At 42.8% G+C, this 18,303-nt stretch overlaps 22 non-coding genes across 22 annotated transcripts; all 22 read left to right on the top strand.

Moving 5' to 3' along the window:
* Window positions 1–379: 379 nt before the first annotated feature.
* LOC134591959 (U4 spliceosomal RNA) lies at window positions 380–520 on the top strand. The gene has a single exon (XR_010088653.1). It is a non-coding gene; the product is annotated as a U4 spliceosomal RNA (small nuclear RNA).
* Window positions 521–995: 475 nt separating this feature from the next.
* On the top strand, window positions 996–1,162 carry LOC134591331 (U1 spliceosomal RNA). Its single transcript, XR_010088126.1, has one exon. It is a non-coding gene; the product is annotated as a U1 spliceosomal RNA (small nuclear RNA).
* Window positions 1,163–2,061: 899 nt separating this feature from the next.
* Window positions 2,062–2,202, top strand: LOC134593028 (U4 spliceosomal RNA). The gene has a single exon (XR_010089570.1). It is a non-coding gene; the product is annotated as a U4 spliceosomal RNA (small nuclear RNA).
* Window positions 2,203–2,670: 468 nt separating this feature from the next.
* LOC134591474 (U1 spliceosomal RNA) lies at window positions 2,671–2,837 on the top strand. The gene has a single exon (XR_010088248.1). It is a non-coding gene; the product is annotated as a U1 spliceosomal RNA (small nuclear RNA).
* An 899-nt stretch (window positions 2,838–3,736) lies between these two features.
* LOC134593027 (U4 spliceosomal RNA) lies at window positions 3,737–3,877 on the top strand. The gene has a single exon (XR_010089569.1). It is a non-coding gene; the product is annotated as a U4 spliceosomal RNA (small nuclear RNA).
* Window positions 3,878–4,354: 477 nt separating this feature from the next.
* LOC134591453 (U1 spliceosomal RNA) lies at window positions 4,355–4,521 on the top strand. The gene has a single exon (XR_010088231.1). It is a non-coding gene; the product is annotated as a U1 spliceosomal RNA (small nuclear RNA).
* Window positions 4,522–5,420: 899 nt separating this feature from the next.
* LOC134593026 (U4 spliceosomal RNA) lies at window positions 5,421–5,561 on the top strand. The gene has a single exon (XR_010089568.1). It is a non-coding gene; the product is annotated as a U4 spliceosomal RNA (small nuclear RNA).
* Window positions 5,562–6,029: 468 nt separating this feature from the next.
* Window positions 6,030–6,196, top strand: LOC134591473 (U1 spliceosomal RNA). Its single transcript, XR_010088247.1, has one exon. It is a non-coding gene; the product is annotated as a U1 spliceosomal RNA (small nuclear RNA).
* An 899-nt stretch (window positions 6,197–7,095) lies between these two features.
* LOC134593025 (U4 spliceosomal RNA) lies at window positions 7,096–7,236 on the top strand. Its single transcript, XR_010089567.1, has one exon. It is a non-coding gene; the product is annotated as a U4 spliceosomal RNA (small nuclear RNA).
* Window positions 7,237–7,713: 477 nt separating this feature from the next.
* On the top strand, window positions 7,714–7,880 carry LOC134591452 (U1 spliceosomal RNA). Its single transcript, XR_010088230.1, has one exon. It is a non-coding gene; the product is annotated as a U1 spliceosomal RNA (small nuclear RNA).
* Window positions 7,881–8,779: 899 nt separating this feature from the next.
* Window positions 8,780–8,920, top strand: LOC134593024 (U4 spliceosomal RNA). Its single transcript, XR_010089566.1, has one exon. It is a non-coding gene; the product is annotated as a U4 spliceosomal RNA (small nuclear RNA).
* Window positions 8,921–9,388: 468 nt separating this feature from the next.
* On the top strand, window positions 9,389–9,555 carry LOC134591471 (U1 spliceosomal RNA). Its single transcript, XR_010088246.1, has one exon. It is a non-coding gene; the product is annotated as a U1 spliceosomal RNA (small nuclear RNA).
* An 899-nt stretch (window positions 9,556–10,454) lies between these two features.
* LOC134593023 (U4 spliceosomal RNA) lies at window positions 10,455–10,595 on the top strand. The gene has a single exon (XR_010089565.1). It is a non-coding gene; the product is annotated as a U4 spliceosomal RNA (small nuclear RNA).
* Window positions 10,596–11,073: 478 nt separating this feature from the next.
* LOC134591201 (U1 spliceosomal RNA) lies at window positions 11,074–11,240 on the top strand. The gene has a single exon (XR_010088013.1). It is a non-coding gene; the product is annotated as a U1 spliceosomal RNA (small nuclear RNA).
* An 899-nt stretch (window positions 11,241–12,139) lies between these two features.
* LOC134593022 (U4 spliceosomal RNA) lies at window positions 12,140–12,280 on the top strand. The gene has a single exon (XR_010089564.1). It is a non-coding gene; the product is annotated as a U4 spliceosomal RNA (small nuclear RNA).
* Window positions 12,281–12,758: 478 nt separating this feature from the next.
* LOC134590157 (U1 spliceosomal RNA) lies at window positions 12,759–12,925 on the top strand. The gene has a single exon (XR_010087123.1). It is a non-coding gene; the product is annotated as a U1 spliceosomal RNA (small nuclear RNA).
* An 899-nt stretch (window positions 12,926–13,824) lies between these two features.
* Window positions 13,825–13,965, top strand: LOC134593812 (U4 spliceosomal RNA). Its single transcript, XR_010090239.1, has one exon. It is a non-coding gene; the product is annotated as a U4 spliceosomal RNA (small nuclear RNA).
* A 472-nt stretch (window positions 13,966–14,437) lies between these two features.
* On the top strand, window positions 14,438–14,604 carry LOC134591020 (U1 spliceosomal RNA). The gene has a single exon (XR_010087860.1). It is a non-coding gene; the product is annotated as a U1 spliceosomal RNA (small nuclear RNA).
* Window positions 14,605–15,501: 897 nt separating this feature from the next.
* LOC134592614 (U4 spliceosomal RNA) lies at window positions 15,502–15,642 on the top strand. Its single transcript, XR_010089216.1, has one exon. It is a non-coding gene; the product is annotated as a U4 spliceosomal RNA (small nuclear RNA).
* A 471-nt stretch (window positions 15,643–16,113) lies between these two features.
* Window positions 16,114–16,280, top strand: LOC134590156 (U1 spliceosomal RNA). Its single transcript, XR_010087122.1, has one exon. It is a non-coding gene; the product is annotated as a U1 spliceosomal RNA (small nuclear RNA).
* An 899-nt stretch (window positions 16,281–17,179) lies between these two features.
* Window positions 17,180–17,320, top strand: LOC134593462 (U4 spliceosomal RNA). The gene has a single exon (XR_010089941.1). It is a non-coding gene; the product is annotated as a U4 spliceosomal RNA (small nuclear RNA).
* Window positions 17,321–17,791: 471 nt separating this feature from the next.
* Window positions 17,792–17,958, top strand: LOC134591417 (U1 spliceosomal RNA). The gene has a single exon (XR_010088199.1). It is a non-coding gene; the product is annotated as a U1 spliceosomal RNA (small nuclear RNA).
* The last annotated feature ends 345 nt before the right edge of the window (window positions 17,959–18,303 follow it).

Genomic DNA, 18,303 nt, shown 5'->3' with positions numbered 1-18,303 from the left:
CATTCCTATCGATGGAGTCATGAAATGTGTGACTTTGGGGACGAACGTAGACCAGCGGATTGTGTACTCTGCCTAATGGCTGCTGTAGTAGAATCTTGGCAAAACCGTTTCCAAAGAGAGAAAAAAAATTGAACAAGGTTTGCTGCAAGATATGGTTGCCCTCACTCTCTGTTATAGGTTTGGAACCATTCCAAGATGCCATATAAGAAGACCGAGGAATTTGTTGGGGTTTAAGCTTCCCTGTAGGAGGAAGCGGGCCTAATTAGAATATTGCCTCCCACAATCCTTTGCAATGGCTTATGGTCATGAACTTTTTCTCACCGCTGTCTTAAAGTTTCCTTACGTGGTAGCTCTTAAAAGCTGGCCCACTTGAACAGTTATCTTTGCGCAGTGGCAGTATCGTAGCCCATGAGGTCAATCCGAGGCGTGATTATTGCTAATTGAAAACTTTACCCAATACCCCGCCATGATGACTTGAAATACAGTCAGCATTGGCAATTTTTGACAGGCTCTAAGGAGACTGAAAGATTGGTTTAAAAAAAGTTTATGGCGCCCCATGTCTAGGGCGTGTCTTACGTGACTCCCGTTTCTTCCTGAGCTCTGTTGCACCATTCCTTCCGCTGGCTTCCTTGCATTTCCCTTTTACCTTTCTCTCCCACTGAATCCACTTGTTTCCAGCAGCACACTATTCTCACTACATGCTACGAATTCCCATCCTTCGGCTCATTGGCCTAGCATTTGCCTTTATGCAAATTGCTCCTTCGCACCCTGAATCCAGCTCAATTATTCACACCTAACCACCTGAAGGCACTAAAATTACTGGTAGCTAAGGAAAACAACGATCAGCCACGAGGTTTGGTAATCTTTTGTAGCCTTCTATCATTTGGATTATTTATTTGCTCTTCTTTTTTTTTTTTTAACTTGCTTTATTATTTCACCACAGCCTAAAGGAAAGGCTTCCCAGCGGGCGTGCCTTTGAATGTACCCGTCATGTCATACTTACCTGGCAGGGGAGCAATAGCCATGATTCCTAAGGTGGCTCTCCCAGAGTGAGGCTGGTTCATTGCACTCCGTACCAGTTGACCTCTGCGATTTCCTCAAATGTGGGAAACTCAACTGCATAATTTATGGTAGTGGGGGACTGCGTTCGCGCTTTCCCCTGTGTTTGCTTGTTTGACAAAAATAGAGAACTTCACCAATTCTGACGAAGGATAATTTCAGCCACGGCACCTGTCTTCTTTGGCTCTTACTTTCCGCATCAAGCAGGCAGCGACAATCATTTCCTAGGCTTGATCATTTTTATTATCTATGTTTTCTGGAGACCAGTTTTAAGCCAGAATTTCACTTTTTATTTTAACTTTTCAGCTTTTTTTTCATAATTTTTTTATCCTGACTTCTTTTGATTTATTGTATGCTTCAATGCAATGGAAGAAATAAAGAATTGGAGACCTATATTACGTCTTCCAACAGAACCTAACGTTTGATTGAATTTCTGGGAAACAAAGATTTTCTGGATCAAGGCAGTGAATTGCCGCTTGAGACAATCAGACCAAACCTTAGGAATAGCTGGGTGGTCGCTAGCACTTACTAATGAACACCATGGAATTTTGAAAAAGCCACCACAAATGTTCTTTCAGCCCTGTTGAGTGTGGATGAAGAGAAGACAGGTGCTAGGCAAGGGTCATTCCTATCGATGGAGTCATGAAATGTGTGACTTTGGGGACGAACGTAGACCAGCGGATTGTGTACTCTGCCTAATGGCTGCTGTAGTAGAATCTTGGCAAAACCGTTTCCAAAGAGAGAAAAAAAATTGTACAAGGTTTGCTGCAAGATATGGTTGCCCTCACTCTCTGTTATAGGTTTGGAACCATTCCAAGATGCCATATAAGAAGACCGAGGAATTTGTTGGGGTTTAAGCTTCCCTGTAGGAGGAAGCGGGCCTAATTAGAATATTGCCTCCCACAATCCTTTGCAATGGCTTATGGTCATGAACTTTTTCTCACCGCTGTCTTAAAGTGTCCTTACGTGGTAGCTCTTAAAAGCTGGCCCACTTGAACAGTTAACTTTGCGCAGTGGCAGTATCGTAGCCCATGAGGTCAATCCGAGGCGTGATTATTGCTAATTGAAAACTTTACCCAATACCCCGCCATGATGACTTGAAATACAGTCAGCATTGGCAATTTTTGACAGGCTCTAAGGAGACTGAAAGATTGATTTAAAAAAAGTTTATGGCGCCCCATGTCTAGGGCGTGTCTTACGTGACTCCCGTTTCTTCCTGAGCTCTGTTGCACCATTCCTTCCGCTGGCTTCCTTGCATTTCCCTTTTACCTTTCTCTCCCAATGAATCCACTTGTTTCCGGCAGCACACTATTCTCACTCTATGCTACGAATTCCCATCCTTCGGCTCATTGGCCTAGCATTTGCCTTTATGCAAATTGCTCCTTCGCACCCTGAATCCAGCTCAATTATTCACACCTAACCACCTGAAGGCACTAAAATTACTGGTAGCAAAGGAAAACAACGATCAGCCACGAGGTTTGGTAATCTTTTGTAGCCTTCTATCATTTGGATTATTTATTTGCTCTTCTTTTTTTACTTGCTTTATTATTTCACCACAGCCTAAAGGAAAGGCTTCCCAGCGGGCGTGCCTTTGAATGTACCCGTCATGTCATACTTACCCGGCAGGGGAGCAATAGCCATGATTCCTAAGGTGGCTCTCCCAGAGTGAGGCTGGTTCATTGCACTCCGTACCAGTTGACCTCTGCGATTTCCTCAAATGTGGGAAACTCAACTGCATAATTTATGGTAGTGGGGGACTGCGTTCGCGCTTTCCCCTGTGTTTGCTTGTTTGACAAAAATAGAGAACTTCACCAATTCTGACGAAGGATAATTTCAGCCACGGCACCTGTCTTCTTTGGCTCTTACTTTCCGCATCAAGCAGGCAGCGACAATCATTTCTTAGGCTTGATCATTTTTATTATCTATGTTTTCTGGAGACCAGTTTTAAGCCAGAATTTCACTTTTTATTTTAACTTTTCAGCTTTTTTTTCATCATTTTTTTATCCTGACTTCTTTTGATTTATTGTATGCTTCAATGCAATGGAAGAAATAAAGAATTGGAGACCTATATTACGTCTTCCAACAGAACCTAACGTTTGATTGAATTTCTGGGAAACAAAGATTTTCTGGATCAAGGCAGTGAATTGCCGCTTGAGACAATCAGACCAAACCTTAGGAATAGCTGGGTGGTCGCTAGCACTTACTAATGAACACCATGGAATTTTGAAAAAGCCACCACAAATGTTCTTTCAGCCCTGTTGAGTGTGGATGAAGAGAAGACAGGTGCTAGGCAAGGGTCATTCCTATCGATGGAGTCATGAAATGTGTGACTTTGGGGACGAACGTAGACCAGCGGATTGTGTACTCTGCCTAATGGCTGCTGTAGTAGAATCTTGGCAAAACCGTTTCCAAAGAGAGAAAAAAAATTGTACAAGGTTTGCTGCAAGATATGGTTGCCCTCACTCTCTGTTATAGGTTTGGAACCATTCCAAGATGCCATATAAGAAGACCGAGGAATTTGTTGGGGTTTAAGCTTCCCTGTAGGAGGAAGCGGGCCTAATTAGAATATTGCCTCCCACAATCCTTTGCAATGGCTTATGGTCATGAACTTTTTCTCACCGCTGTCTTAAAGTGTCCTTACGTGGTAGCTCTTAAAAGCTGGCCCACTTGAACAGTTAACTTTGCGCAGTGGCAGTATCGTAGCCCATGAGGTCAATCCGAGGCGTGATTATTGCTAATTGAAAACTTTACCCAATACCCCGCCATGATGACTTGAAATACAGTCAGCATTGGCAATTTTTGACAGGCTCTAAGGAGACTGAAAGATTGATTTAAAAAAAGTTTATGGCGCCCCATGTCTAGGGCGTGTCTTACGTGACTCCCGTTTCTTCCTGAGCTCTGTTGCACCATTCCTTCCGCTGGCTTCCTTGCATTTCCCTTTTACCTTTCTCTCCCACTGAATCCACTTGTTTCCGGCAGCACACTATTCTCACTCTATGCTACGAATTCCCATCCTTCGGCTCATTGGCCTAGCATTTGCCTTTATGCAAATTGCTCCTTCGCACCCTGAATCCAGCTCAATTATTCACACCTAACCACCTGAAGGCACTAAAATTACTGGTAGCAAAGGAAAACAACGATCAGCCACGAGGTTTGGTAATCTTTTGTAGCCTTCTATCATTTGGATTATTTATTTGCTCTTCTTTTTTTTTTTTTTTTACTTGCTTTATTATTTCACCACAGCCTAAAGGAAAGGCTTCCCAGCGGGCGTGCCTTTGAATGTACCCGTCATGTCATACTTACCTGGCAGGGGAGCAATAGCCATGATTCCTAAGGTGGCTCTCCCAGAGTGAGGCTGGTTCATTGCACTCCGTACCAGTTGACCTCTGCGATTTCCTCAAATGTGGGAAACTCAACTGCATAATTTATGGTAGTGGGGGACTGCGTTCGCGTTTTCCCCTGTGTTTGCTTGTTTGACAAAAATAGAGAACTTCACCAATTCTGACGAAGGATAATTTCAGCCACGGCACCCATCTTCTTTGGCTCTTACTTTCCACATCAAGCAGGCAGCGACAATCATTTCCTAGGCTTGATCATTTTTATTATCTATGTTTTCTGGAGACCAGTTTTAAGCCAGAATTTCACTTTTTATTTTAACTTTTCAGCTTTTTTTTCATCATTTTTTTATCCTGACTTCTTTTGATTTATTGTATGCTTCAATGCAATGGAAGAAATAAAGAATTGGAGACCTATATTACGTCTTCCAACAGAACGTAACGTTTGATTGAATTTCTGGGAAAAAAAGATTTTCTGGATCAAATCAGTGAATTGCCGCTTGAGACAATCAGACCAAACCTTAGGAATAGCTGGGTGGTCGCTAGCACTTACTAATGAACACCATGGAATTTTGAAAAAGCCACCACAAATGTTCTTTCAGCCCTGTTGAGTGTGGATGAAGAGAAGACAGGTGCTAGGCAAGGGTCATTCCTATCGATGGAGTCATGAAATGTGTGACTTTGGGGACGAACGTAGACCAGCGGATTGTGTACTCTGCCTAATGGCTGCTGTAGTAGAATCTTGGCAAAACCGTTTCCAAAGAGAGAAAAACAATTGTACAAGGTTTGCTGCAAGATATGGTTGCCCTCACTCTCTGTTATAGGTTTGGAACCATTCCAAGATGCCATATAAGAAGACCGAGGAATTTGTTGGGGTTTAAGCTTCCCTGTAGGAGGAAGCGGGCCTAATTAGAATATTGCCTCCCATAATCCTTTGCAATGGCTTATGGTCATGAACTTTTTCTCACCGCTGTCTTAAAGTGTCCTTACGTGGTAGCTCTTAAAAGCTGGCCCACTTGAACAGTTAACTTTGCGCAGTGGCAGTATCGTAGCCCATGAGGTCAATCCGAGGCGTGATTATTGCTAATTGAAAACTTTACCCAATACCCCGCCATGATGACTTGAAATACAGTCAGCATTGGCAATTTTTGACAGGCTCTAAGGAGACTGAAAGATTGATTTAAAAAAAGTTTATGGCGCCCCATGTCTAGGGCGTGTCTTACGTGACTCCCGTTTCTTCCTGAGCTCTGTTGCACCATTCCTTCCGCTGGCTTCCTTGCATTTCCCTTTTACCTTTCTCTCCCAATGAATCCACTTGTTTCCGGCAGCACACTATTCTCACTCTATGCTACGAATTCCCATCCTTCGGCTCATTGGCCTAGCATTTGCCTTTATGCAAATTGCTCCTTCGCACCCTGAATCCAGCTCAATTATTCACACCTAACCACCTGAAGGCACTAAAATTACTGGTAGCAAAGGAAAACAACGATCAGCCACGAGGTTTGGTAATCTTTTGTAGCCTTCTATCATTTGGATTATTTATTTGCTCTTCTTTTTTTACTTGCTTTATTATTTCACCACAGCCTAAAGGAAAGGCTTCCCAGCGGGCGTGCCTTTGAATGTACCCGTCATGTCATACTTACCCGGCAGGGGAGCAATAGCCATGATTCCTAAGGTGGCTCTCCCAGAGTGAGGCTGGTTCATTGCACTCCGTACCAGTTGACCTCTGCGATTTCCTCAAATGTGGGAAACTCAACTGCATAATTTATGGTAGTGGGGGACTGCGTTCGCGCTTTCCCCTGTGTTTGCTTGTTTGACAAAAATAGAGAACTTCACCAATTCTGACGAAGGATAATTTCAGCCACGGCACCTGTCTTCTTTGGCTCTTACTTTCCGCATCAAGCAGGCAGCGACAATCATTTCTTAGGCTTGATCATTTTTATTATCTATGTTTTCTGGAGACCAGTTTTAAGCCAGAATTTCACTTTTTATTTTAACTTTTCAGCTTTTTTTTCATCATTTTTTTATCCTGACTTCTTTTGATTTATTGTATGCTTCAATGCAATGGAAGAAATAAAGAATTGGAGACCTATATTACGTCTTCCAACAGAACCTAACGTTTGATTGAATTTCTGGGAAACAAAGATTTTCTGGATCAAGGCAGTGAATTGCCGCTTGAGACAATCAGACCAAACCTTAGGAATAGCTGGGTGGTCGCTAGCACTTACTAATGAACACCATGGAATTTTGAAAAAGCCACCACAAATGTTCTTTCAGCCCTGTTGAGTGTGGATGAAGAGAAGACAGGTGCTAGGCAAGGGTCATTCCTATCGATGGAGTCATGAAATGTGTGACTTTGGGGACGAACGTAGACCAGCGGATTGTGTACTCTGCCTAATGGCTGCTGTAGTAGAATCTTGGCAAAACCGTTTCCAAAGAGAGAAAAAAAATTGTACAAGGTTTGCTGCAAGATATGGTTGCCCTCACTCTCTGTTATAGGTTTGGAACCATTCCAAGATGCCATATAAGAAGACCGAGGAATTTGTTGGGGTTTAAGCTTCCCTGTAGGAGGAAGCGGGCCTAATTAGAATATTGCCTCCCACAATCCTTTGCAATGGCTTATGGTCATGAACTTTTTCTCACCGCTGTCTTAAAGTGTCCTTACGTGGTAGCTCTTAAAAGCTGGCCCACTTGAACAGTTAACTTTGCGCAGTGGCAGTATCGTAGCCCATGAGGTCAATCCGAGGCGTGATTATTGCTAATTGAAAACTTTACCCAATACCCCGCCATGATGACTTGAAATACAGTCAGCATTGGCAATTTTTGACAGGCTCTAAGGAGACTGAAAGATTGATTTAAAAAAAGTTTATGGCGCCCCATGTCTAGGGCGTGTCTTACGTGACTCCCGTTTCTTCCTGAGCTCTGTTGCACCATTCCTTCCGCTGGCTTCCTTGCATTTCCCTTTTACCTTTCTCTCCCACTGAATCCACTTGTTTCCGGCAGCACACTATTCTCACTCTATGCTACGAATTCCCATCCTTCGGCTCATTGGCCTAGCATTTGCCTTTATGCAAATTGCTCCTTCGCACCCTGAATCCAGCTCAATTATTCACACCTAACCACCTGAAGGCACTAAAATTACTGGTAGCAAAGGAAAACAACGATCAGCCACGAGGTTTGGTAATCTTTTGTAGCCTTCTATCATTTGGATTATTTATTTGCTCTTCTTTTTTTTTTTTTTTTACTTGCTTTATTATTTCACCACAGCCTAAAGGAAAGGCTTCCCAGCGGGCGTGCCTTTGAATGTACCCGTCATGTCATACTTACCTGGCAGGGGAGCAATAGCCATGATTCCTAAGGTGGCTCTCCCAGAGTGAGGCTGGTTCATTGCACTCCGTACCAGTTGACCTCTGCGATTTCCTCAAATGTGGGAAACTCAACTGCATAATTTATGGTAGTGGGGGACTGCGTTCGCGTTTTCCCCTGTGTTTGCTTGTTTGACAAAAATAGAGAACTTCACCAATTCTGACGAAGGATAATTTCAGCCACGGCACCCATCTTCTTTGGCTCTTACTTTCCACATCAAGCAGGCAGCGACAATCATTTCCTAGGCTTGATCATTTTTATTATCTATGTTTTCTGGAGACCAGTTTTAAGCCAGAATTTCACTTTTTATTTTAACTTTTCAGCTTTTTTTTCATCATTTTTTTATCCTGACTTCTTTTGATTTATTGTATGCTTCAATGCAATGGAAGAAATAAAGAATTGGAGACCTATATTACGTCTTCCAACAGAACGTAACGTTTGATTGAATTTCTGGGAAAAAAAGATTTTCTGGATCAAATCAGTGAATTGCCGCTTGAGACAATCAGACCAAACCTTAGGAATAGCTGGGTGGTCGCTAGCACTTACTAATGAACACCATGGAATTTTGAAAAAGCCACCACAAATGTTCTTTCAGCCCTGTTGAGTGTGGATGAAGAGAAGACAGGTGCTAGGCAAGGGTCATTCCTATCGATGGAGTCATGAAATGTGTGACTTTGGGGACGAACGTAGACCAGCGGATTGTGTACTCTGCCTAATGGCTGCTGTAGTAGAATCTTGGCAAAACTGTTTCCAAAGAGAGAAAAACAATTGTACAAGGTTTGCTGCAAGATATGGTTGCCCTCACTCTCTGTTATAGGTTTGGAACCATTCCAAGATGCCATATAAGAAGACCGAGGAATTTGTTGGGGTTTAAGCTTCCCTGTAGGAGGAAGCGGGCCTAATTAGAATATTGCCTCCCATAATCCTTTGCAATGGCTTATGGTCATGAACTTTTTCTCACCGCTGTCTTAAAGTGTCCTTACGTGGTAGCTCTTAAAAGCTGGCCCACTTGAACAGTTAACTTTGCGCAGTGGCAGTATCGTAGCCCATGAGGTCAATCCGAGGCGTGATTATTGCTAATTGAAAACTTTACCCAATACCCCGCCATGATGACTTGAAATACAGTCAGCATTGGCAATTTTTGACAGGCTCTAAGGAGACTGAAAGATTGATTTAAAAAAAGTTTATGGCGCCCCATGTCTAGGGCGTGTCTTACGTGACTCCCGTTTCTTCCTGAGCTCTGTTGCACCATTCCTTCCGCTGGCTTCCTTGCATTTCCCTTTTACCTTTCTCTCCCAATGAATCCACTTGTTTCCGGCAGCACACTATTCTCACTCTATGCTACGAATTCCCATCCTTCGGCTCATTGGCCTAGCATTTGCCTTTATGCAAATTGCTCCTTCGCACCCTGAATCCAGCTCAATTATTCACACCTAACCACCTGAAGGCACTAAAATTACTGGTAGCAAAGGAAAACAACGATCAGCCACGAGGTTTGGTAATCTTTTGTAGCCTTCTATCATTTGGATTATTTATTTGCTCTTCTTTTTTTACTTGCTTTATTATTTCACCACAGCCTAAAGGAAAGGCTTCCCAGCGGGCGTGCCTTTGAATGTACCCGTCATGTCATACTTACCCGGCAGGGGAGCAATAGCCATGATTCCTAAGGTGGCTCTCCCAGAGTGAGGCTGGTTCATTGCACTCCGTACCAGTTGACCTCTGCGATTTCCTCAAATGTGGGAAACTCAACTGCATAATTTATGGTAGTGGGGGACTGCGTTCGCGCTTTCCCCTGTGTTTGCTTGTTTGACAAAAATAGAGAACTTCACCAATTCTGACGAAGGATAATTTCAGCCACGGCACCTGTCTTCTTTGGCTCTTACTTTCCGCATCAAGCAGGCAGCGACAATCATTTCTTAGGCTTGATCATTTTTATTATCTATGTTTTCTGGAGACCAGTTTTAAGCCAGAATTTCACTTTTTATTTTAACTTTTCAGCTTTTTTTTCATCATTTTTTTATCCTGACTTCTTTTGATTTATTGTATGCTTCAATGCAATGGAAGAAATAAAGAATTGGAGACCTATATTACGTCTTCCAACAGAACCTAACGTTTGATTGAATTTCTGGGAAACAAAGATTTTCTGGATCAAGGCAGTGAATTGCCGCTTGAGACAATCAGACCAAACCTTAGGAATAGCTGGGTGGTCGCTAGCACTTACTAATGAACACCATGGAATTTTGAAAAAGCCACCACAAATGTTCTTTCAGCCCTGTTGAGTGTGGATGAAGAGAAGACAGGTGCTAGGCAAGGGTCATTCCTATCGATGGAGTCATGAAATGTGTGACTTTGGGGACGAACGTAGACCAGCGGATTGTGTACTCTGCCTAATGGCTGCTGTAGTAGAATCTTGGCAAAACCGTTTCCAAAGAGAGAAAAAAAATTGTACAAGGTTTGCTGCAAGATATGGTTGCCCTCACTCTCTGTTATAGGTTTGGAACCATTCCAAGATGCCATATAAGAAGACCGAGGAATTTGTTGGGGTTTAAGCTTCCCTGTAGGAGGAAGCGGGCCTAATTAGAATATTGCCTCCCACAATCCTTTGCAATGGCTTATGGTCATGAACTTTTTCTCACCGCTGTCTTAAAGTGTCCTTACGTGGTAGCTCTTAAAAGCTGGCCCACTTGAACAGTTAACTTTGCGCAGTGGCAGTATCGTAGCCCATGAGGTCAATCCGAGGCGTGATTATTGCTAATTGAAAACTTTACCCAATACCCCGCCATGATGACTTGAAATACAGTCAGCATTGGCAATTTTTGACAGGCTCTAAGGAGACTGAAAGATTGATTTAAAAAAAGTTTATGGCGCCCCATGTCTAGGGCGTGTCTTACGTGACTCCCGTTTCTTCCTGAGCTCTGTTGCACCATTCCTTCCGCTGGCTTCCTTGCATTTCCCTTTTACCTTTCTCTCCCACTGAATCCACTTGTTTCCGGCAGCACACTATTCTCACTCTATGCTACGAATTCCCATCCTTCGGCTCATTGGCCTAGCATTTGCCTTTATGCAAATTGCTCCTTCGCACCCTGAATCCAGCTCAATTATTCACACCTAACCACCTGAAGGCACTAAAATTACTGGTAGCAAAGGAAAACAACGATCAGCCACGAGGTTTGGTAATCTTTTGTAGCCTTCTATCATTTGGATTATTTATTTGCTCTTCTTTTTTTTTTTTTTTTTACTTGCTTTATTATTTCACCACAGCCTAAAGGAAAGGCTTCCCAGCGGGCGTGCCTTTGAATGTACCCGTCATGTCATACTTACCTGTCAGGGGAGCAATAGCCATGATCCCTAAGGTGGCTCTCCCAGAGTGAGGCTGGTTCATTGCACTCCGTACCAGTTGACCTCTGCGATTTCCTCAAATGTGGGAAACTCGACTGCATAATTTATGGTAGTGGGGGACTGCGTTCGCGCTTTCCCCTGTGTTTGCTTGTTTGACAAAAATAGAGAACTTCACCAATTCTGACGAAGGATAATTTCAGCCACGGCACCCGTCTTCTTTGGCTCTTACTTTCCGCATCAAGCAGGCAGCGACAATCATTTCCTAGGCTTGATCATTTTTATTATCTATGTTTTCTGGAGACCAGTTTTAAGCCAGAATTTCACTTTTTATTTTAACTTTTCAGCTTTTTTTTCATCATTTTTTTATCCTGACTTCTTTTGATTTATTGTATGCTTCAATGCAATGGAAGAAATAAAGAATTGGAGACCTATATTACGTCTTCCAACAGAACGTAACGTTTGATTGAATTTCTGGGAAAAAAAGATTTTCTGGATCAAGGCAGTGAATTGCCGCTTGAGACAATCAGACCAAACCTTAGGAATAGCTGGGTGGTCGCTAGCACTTACTAATGAACACCATGGAATTTTGAAAAAGCCACCACAAATGTTCTTTCAGCCCTGTTGAGTGTGGATGAAGAGAAGACAGGTGCTAGGCAAGGGTCATTCCTATCGATGGAGTCATGAAATGTGTGACTTTGGGGACGAACGTAGACCAGCGGATTGTGTACTCTGCCTAATGGCTGCTGTAGTAGAATCTTGGCAAAACTGTTTCCAAAGAGAGAAAAAAAATTGTACAAGGTTTGCTGCAAGATATGGTTGCCCTCACTCTCTGTTATAGGTTTGGAACCATTCCAAGATGCCATATAAGAAGACCGAGGAATTTGTTGGGGTTTAAGCTTCCCTGTAGGAGGAAGCGGGCCTAATTAGAATATTGCCTCCCACAATCCTTTGCAATGGCTTATGGTCATGAACTTTTTCTCACCGCTGTCTTAAAGTGTACTTACGTGGTAGCTCTTAAAAGCTGGCCCACTTGAACAGTTAACTTTGCGCAGTGGCAGTATCGTAGCCCATGAGGTCAATCCGAGGCGTGATTATTGCTAATTGAAAACTTTACCCAATACCCCGCCATGATGACTTGAAATACAGTCAGCATTGGCAATTTTTGACAGGCTCTAAGGAGACTGAAAGATTGGTTTAAAAAAAGTTTATGGCGCCCCATGTCTAGGGCGTGTCTTACGTGACTCCCGTTTCTTCCTGAGCTCTGTTGCACCATTCCTTCCGCTGGCTTCCTTGCATTTCCCTTTTACCTTTCTCTCCCACTGAATCCACTTGTTTCCGGCAGCACACTATTCTCACTACATGCTACGAATTCCCATCCTTCGGCTCATTGGCCTAGCATTTGCCTTTATGCAAATTGCTCCTTCGCACCCTGAATCCAGCTCAATTATTCACACCTAACCACCTGAAGGCACTAAAATTACTGGTAGCTAAGGAAAACAACGATCAGCCACGAGGTTTGGTAATCTTTTGTAGCCTTCTATCATTTGGATTATTTATTTGCTCTTCTTTTTTTTTTTTTTTTAACTTGCTTTATTATTTCACCACAGCCTAAAGGAAAGGCTTCCCAGCGGGCGTGCCTTTGAATGTACCCGTCATGTCATACTTACCTGGCAGGGGAGCAATAGCCATGATCCCTAAGGTGGCTCTCCCAGAGTGAGGCTGGTTCATTGCACTCCGTACCAGTTGACCTCTGCGATTTCCTCAAATGTGGGAAACTCGACTGCATAATTTATGGTAGTGGGGGACTGCGTTCGCGCTTTCCCCTGTGTTTGCTTGTTTGACAAAAATAGAGAACTTCACCAATTCTGACGAAGGATAATTTCAGCCACGGCACCCGTCTTCTTTGGCTCTTACTTTCCGCATCAAGCAGGCAGCGACAATCATTTCCTAGGCTTGATCATTTTTATTATCTATGTTTTCTGGAGACCAGTTTTAAGCCAGAATTTCACTTTTTATTTTAACTTTTCAGCTTTTTTTTCATCATTTTTTTATCCTGACTTCTTTTGATTTATTGTATGCTTCAATGCAATGGAAGAAATAAAGAATTGGAGACCTATATTACGTCTTCCAACAGAACGTAACGTTTGATTGAATTTCTGGGAAAAAAAGATTTTCTGGATCAAGGCAGTGAATTGCCGCTTGAGACAATCAGACCAAACCTTAGGAATAGCTGGGTGGTCGCTAGCACTTACTAATGAACACCATGGAATTTTGAAAAAGCCACCACAAATGTTCTTTCAGCCCTGTTGAGTGTGGATGAAGAGAAGACAGGTGCTAGGCAAGGGTCATTCCTATCGATGGAGTCATGAAATGTGTGACTTTGGGGACGAACGTAGACCAGCGGATTGTGTACTCTGCCTAATGGCTGCTGTAGTAGAATCTTGGCAAAACTGTTTCCAAAGAGAGAAAAAAAATTGTACAAGGTTTGCTGCAAGATATGGTTGCCCTCACTCTCTGTTATAGGTTTGGAACCATTCCAAGATGCCATATAAGAAGACCAAGGAATTTGTTGGGGTTTAAGCTTCCCTGTAGGAGGAAGCAGGCCTAATTAGAATATTGCCTCCCACAATCCTTTGCAATGGCTTATGGTCATGAACTTTTTCTCACCGCTGTCTTAAAGTGTCCTTACGTGGTAGCTCTTAAAAGCTGGCCCACTTGAACAGTTAACTTTGCGCAGTGGCAGTATCGTAGCACATGAGGTCAATCCGAGGCGTGATTATTGCTAATTGAAAACTTTACCCAATACCCCGCCATGATGACTTGAAATACAGTCAGCATTGGCAATTTTTGACAGGCTCTAAGGAGACTGAAAGATTGGTTTAAAAAAGTTTATGGCGCCCCATGTCTAGGGCGTGTCTTACGTGATTCCCGTTTCTTCCTGAGCTCTGTTGCACCATTCCTTCCGCTGGCTTCTTAGCATTTCCCTTTTACCTTTCTCTCCCACTGAATCCACTTGTTTCCGGCAGCACACTATTCTCACTCCATGCTACGAATTCCCATCCTTCGGCTCATTGGTCTAGCATTTGCCTTTATGCAAATTGCTCCTTCGCACCCTGAATCCAGCTCAATTATTCACACCTAACCACCTGAAGGCACTAAAATTACTGGTAGCTAAGGAAAACAACGATCAGCCACGAGGTTTGGTAATCTTTTGTAGCCTTCTATCATTTGGATTATTTATTTGCTTTTTTTTTTTTTTTTAACTTGCTTTATTATTTCACCACAGCCTAAAGGAAAGGCTTCCCAGCGGGCGTGCCTTTGAATGTACCCGTCATGTCATACTTACCTGGCAGGAGAGCAATAGCCATGATCCCTAAGGTGGCTCTCCCAGAGTGAGGCTGGTTCATTGCACTCCGTACCAGTTGACCTCTGCGATTTCCTCAAATGTGGGAAACTCGACTGCATAATTTATGGTAGTGGGGGACTGCGTTCGCGCTTTCCCCTGTGTTTGCTTGTTTGACAAAAATAGAGAACTTCACCAATTCTGACGAAGGATAATTTCAGCCACGGCACCCGTCTTCTTTGGCTCTTACTTTCCACATCAAGCAGGCAGCGACAATCATTTCCTAGGCTTGATCATTTTTATTATCTATGTTTTCTGGAGACCAGTTTTAAGCCAGAATTTCACTTTTTATTTTAACTTTTCAGCTTTTTTTTCATCATTTTTTTATCCTGACTTCTTTTGATTTATTGTATGCTTCAATGCAATGGAAGAAATAAAGAATTGGAGACCTATATTACGTCTTCCAACAGAACGTAACGTTTGATTGAATTTCTGGGAAAAAAAGATTTTCTGGATCAAGGCAGTGAATTGCCGCTTGAGACAATCAGACCAAACCTTAGGAATAGCTGGGTGGTCGCTAGCACTTACTAATGAACACCATGGAATTTTGAAAAAGCCACCACAAATGTTCTTTCAGCCCTGTTGAGTGTGGATGAAGAGGACAGGTGCTAGGCAAGGGTCATTCCTATCGATGGAGTCATGAAATGTGTGACTTTGGGGACGAACGTAGACCAGCGGATTGTGTACTCTGCCTAATGGCTGCTGTAGTAGAATCTTGGCAAAACTGTTTCCAAAGAGAGAAAAAAAATTGTACAAGGTTTGCTGCAAGATATGGTTGCCCTCACTCTCTGTTATAGGTTTGGAACCATTCCAAGATGCCATATAAGAAGACCGAGGAATTTGTTGGGGTTTAAGCTTCCCTGTAGGAGGAAGCGGGCCTAATTAGAATATTGCCTCCCACAATCCTTTGCAATGGCTTATGGTCATGAACTTTTTCTCACCGCAGTCTTAAAGTGTCCTTACGTGGTAGCTCTTAAAAGCTGGCCCACTTGAACAGCTAGCTTTGCGCAGTGGCAGTATCGTAGCCCATGAGGTCAATCCGAGGCGTGATTATTGCTAATTGAAAACTTTACCCAATACCCCGCCATGATGACTTGAAATACAGTCAGCATTGGCAATTTTTGACAGGCTCTAAGGAGACTGAAAGATTGGTTTAATAAAAGTTTAAGGCGCCCCATGTCTAGGGCGTGTCTTACGTGACTCCCGTTTCTTCCTGAGCTCTGTTGCACCATTCCTTCCGCTGGCTTCTTAGCATTTCCCTTTTACCTTTCTCTCCCACTGAATTCACTTGTTTCCGGCAGCACACTATTCTCACTACATGCTACGAATTCCCATCCTTCGGCTCATTGGCCTAGCATTTGCCTTTATGCAAATTGCTCCTTCGCACCCTGAATCCAGCTCAATTATTCACACCTAACCACCTGAAGGCACTAAAATTACTGGTAGCTAAGGAAAACAACGATCAGCCACGAGGTTTGGTAATCTTTTGTAGCCTTCTATCATTTGGATTATTTATTTGCTTTTTTTTTTTTTTAACTTGCTTTATTATTTCACCACAGCCTAAAGGAAAGGCTTCCCAGCGGGCGTGCCTTTGAATGTACCCGTCATGTCATACTTACCTGGCAGGGGAGCAATAGCCATGATCCCTAAGGTGGCTCTCCCAGAGTGAGGCTGGTTCATTGCACTCCGTACCAGTTGACCTCTGCGATTTCCTCAAATGTGGGAAACTCGACTGCATAATTTATGGTAGTGGGGGACTGCGTTCGCGCTTTCCCCTGTGTTTGCTTGTTTGACAAAAATAGAGAACTTCACCAATTCTGACGAAGGATAATTTCAGCCACGGCACCCGTCTTCTTTGGCTCTTACTTTCCGCATCAAGCAGGCAGCGACAATCATTTCCTAGGCTTGATCATTTTTATTATCTATGTTTTCTGGAGACCAGTTTTAAGCCAGAATTTCACTTTTTATTTTAACTTTTCAGCTTTTTTTTCATCATTTTTTTATCCTGACTTCTTTTGATTTATTGTATGCTTCAATGCAATGGAAGAAATAAAGAATTGGAGACCTATATTACGTCTTCCAACAGAACGTAACGTTTGATTGAATTTCTGGGAAAAAAAGATTTTCTGGATCAAGGCAGTGAATTGCCGCTTGAGACAATCAGACCAAACCTTAGGAATAGCTGGGTGGTCGCTAGCACTTACTAATGAACACCATGGAATTTTGAAAAAGCCACCACAAATGTTCTTTCAGCCCTGTTGAGTGTGGATGAAGAGAAGACAGGTGCTAGGCAAGGGTCATTCCTATCGATGGAGTCATGAAATGTGTGACTTTGGGGACGAACGTAGACCAGCGGATTGTGTACTCTGCCTAATGGCTGCTGTAGTAGAATCTTGGCAAAACTGTTTCCAAAGAGAGAAAAAAAATTGTACAAGGTTTGCTGCAAGATATGGTTGCCCTCACTCTCTGTTATAGGTTTGGAACCATTCCAAGATGCCATATAAGAAGACCGAGGAATTTGTTGGGGTTTAAGCTTCCCTGTAGGAGGAAGCGGGCCTAATTAGAATATTGCCTCCCATAATCCTTTGCAATGGCTTATGGTCATGAACTTTTTCTCACCGCTGTCTTAAAGTGTCCTTACGTGGTAGCTCTTAAAAGCTGGCCCACTAGAACAGCTAGCTTTTCGCAGTGGCAGTATCGTAGCCCATGAGGTCAATCCGAGGCGTGATTATTGCTAATTGAAAACTTTACCCAATACCCCGCCATGATGACTTGAAATACAGTCAGCATTGGCAATTTTTGACAGGCTCTAAGGAGACTGAAAGATTGGTTTAATAAAAGTTTATGGCGCCCCATGTCTAGGGCGTTTCTTACGTGACTCCCGTTTCTTCCTTAGCTCTGTTGCACCATTCCTTCCGCTGGCTTCTTAGCATTTCCATTTTACCTTTCTCTCCCACTGAATTCACTTGTTTCCGGCAGCACACTATTCTCACTACATGCTACGAATTCCCATCCTTCGGCTCATTGGCCTAGCATTTGCCTTTATGCAAATTGCTCCTTCGCACCCTGAATCCAGCTCAATTATTCACACCTAACCACCTGAAGGCACTAAAATTACTGGTAGCTAAGGAAAACAACGATCAGCCATGAGGTTTGGTAATCTTTTGTAGCCTTCTATCATTTGGATTATTTATTTGCTTTTTTTTTTTTTTAACTTGCTTTATTATTTCACCACAGCCTAAAGGAAAGGCTTCCCAGCGGGCGTGCCTTTGAATGTACCCGTCATGTCATACTTATTTGGCAGGGGAGCAATAGCCATGATCCCTAAGGTGGCTCTCCCAGAATGAGGCTGGTTCATTGCACTCCGTACCAGTTGACCTCTGCGATTTCCTCAAATGTGGGAAAATCGACTGCATAATTTATGGTAGTGGGGGACTGCGTTCGCGCTTTCCCCTGTGTTTGCTTGTTTGACAAAAATAGAGAACTTCACCAATTCTGACGAAGGATAATTTCAGCCACGGCACCCGTCTTCTTTGGCTCTTACTTTCCGCATCAAGCAGGCAGCGACAATCATTTCCTAGGCTTGATCATTTTTATTATCTATGTTTTCTGGAGACCAGTTTTAAGCCAGAATTTCACTTTTTATTTTAACTTTTCAGCTTTTTTTTCATCATTTTTTTATCCTGACTTCTTTTGATTTATTGTATGCTTCAATGCAATGGAAGAAATAAAGAATTGGAGACCTATATTACGTCTTCCAACAGAACGTAACGTTTGATTGAATTTCTGGGAAAAAAAGAT

Source organism: Pelobates fuscus, chromosome 2 (genome assembly GCF_036172605.1).
Source record: "Pelobates fuscus isolate aPelFus1 chromosome 2, aPelFus1.pri, whole genome shotgun sequence".
Taxonomy (NCBI): domain Eukaryota; kingdom Metazoa; phylum Chordata; class Amphibia; order Anura; family Pelobatidae; genus Pelobates; species Pelobates fuscus.
This window is presented reverse-complemented; position numbering and strand designations above follow the sequence as displayed.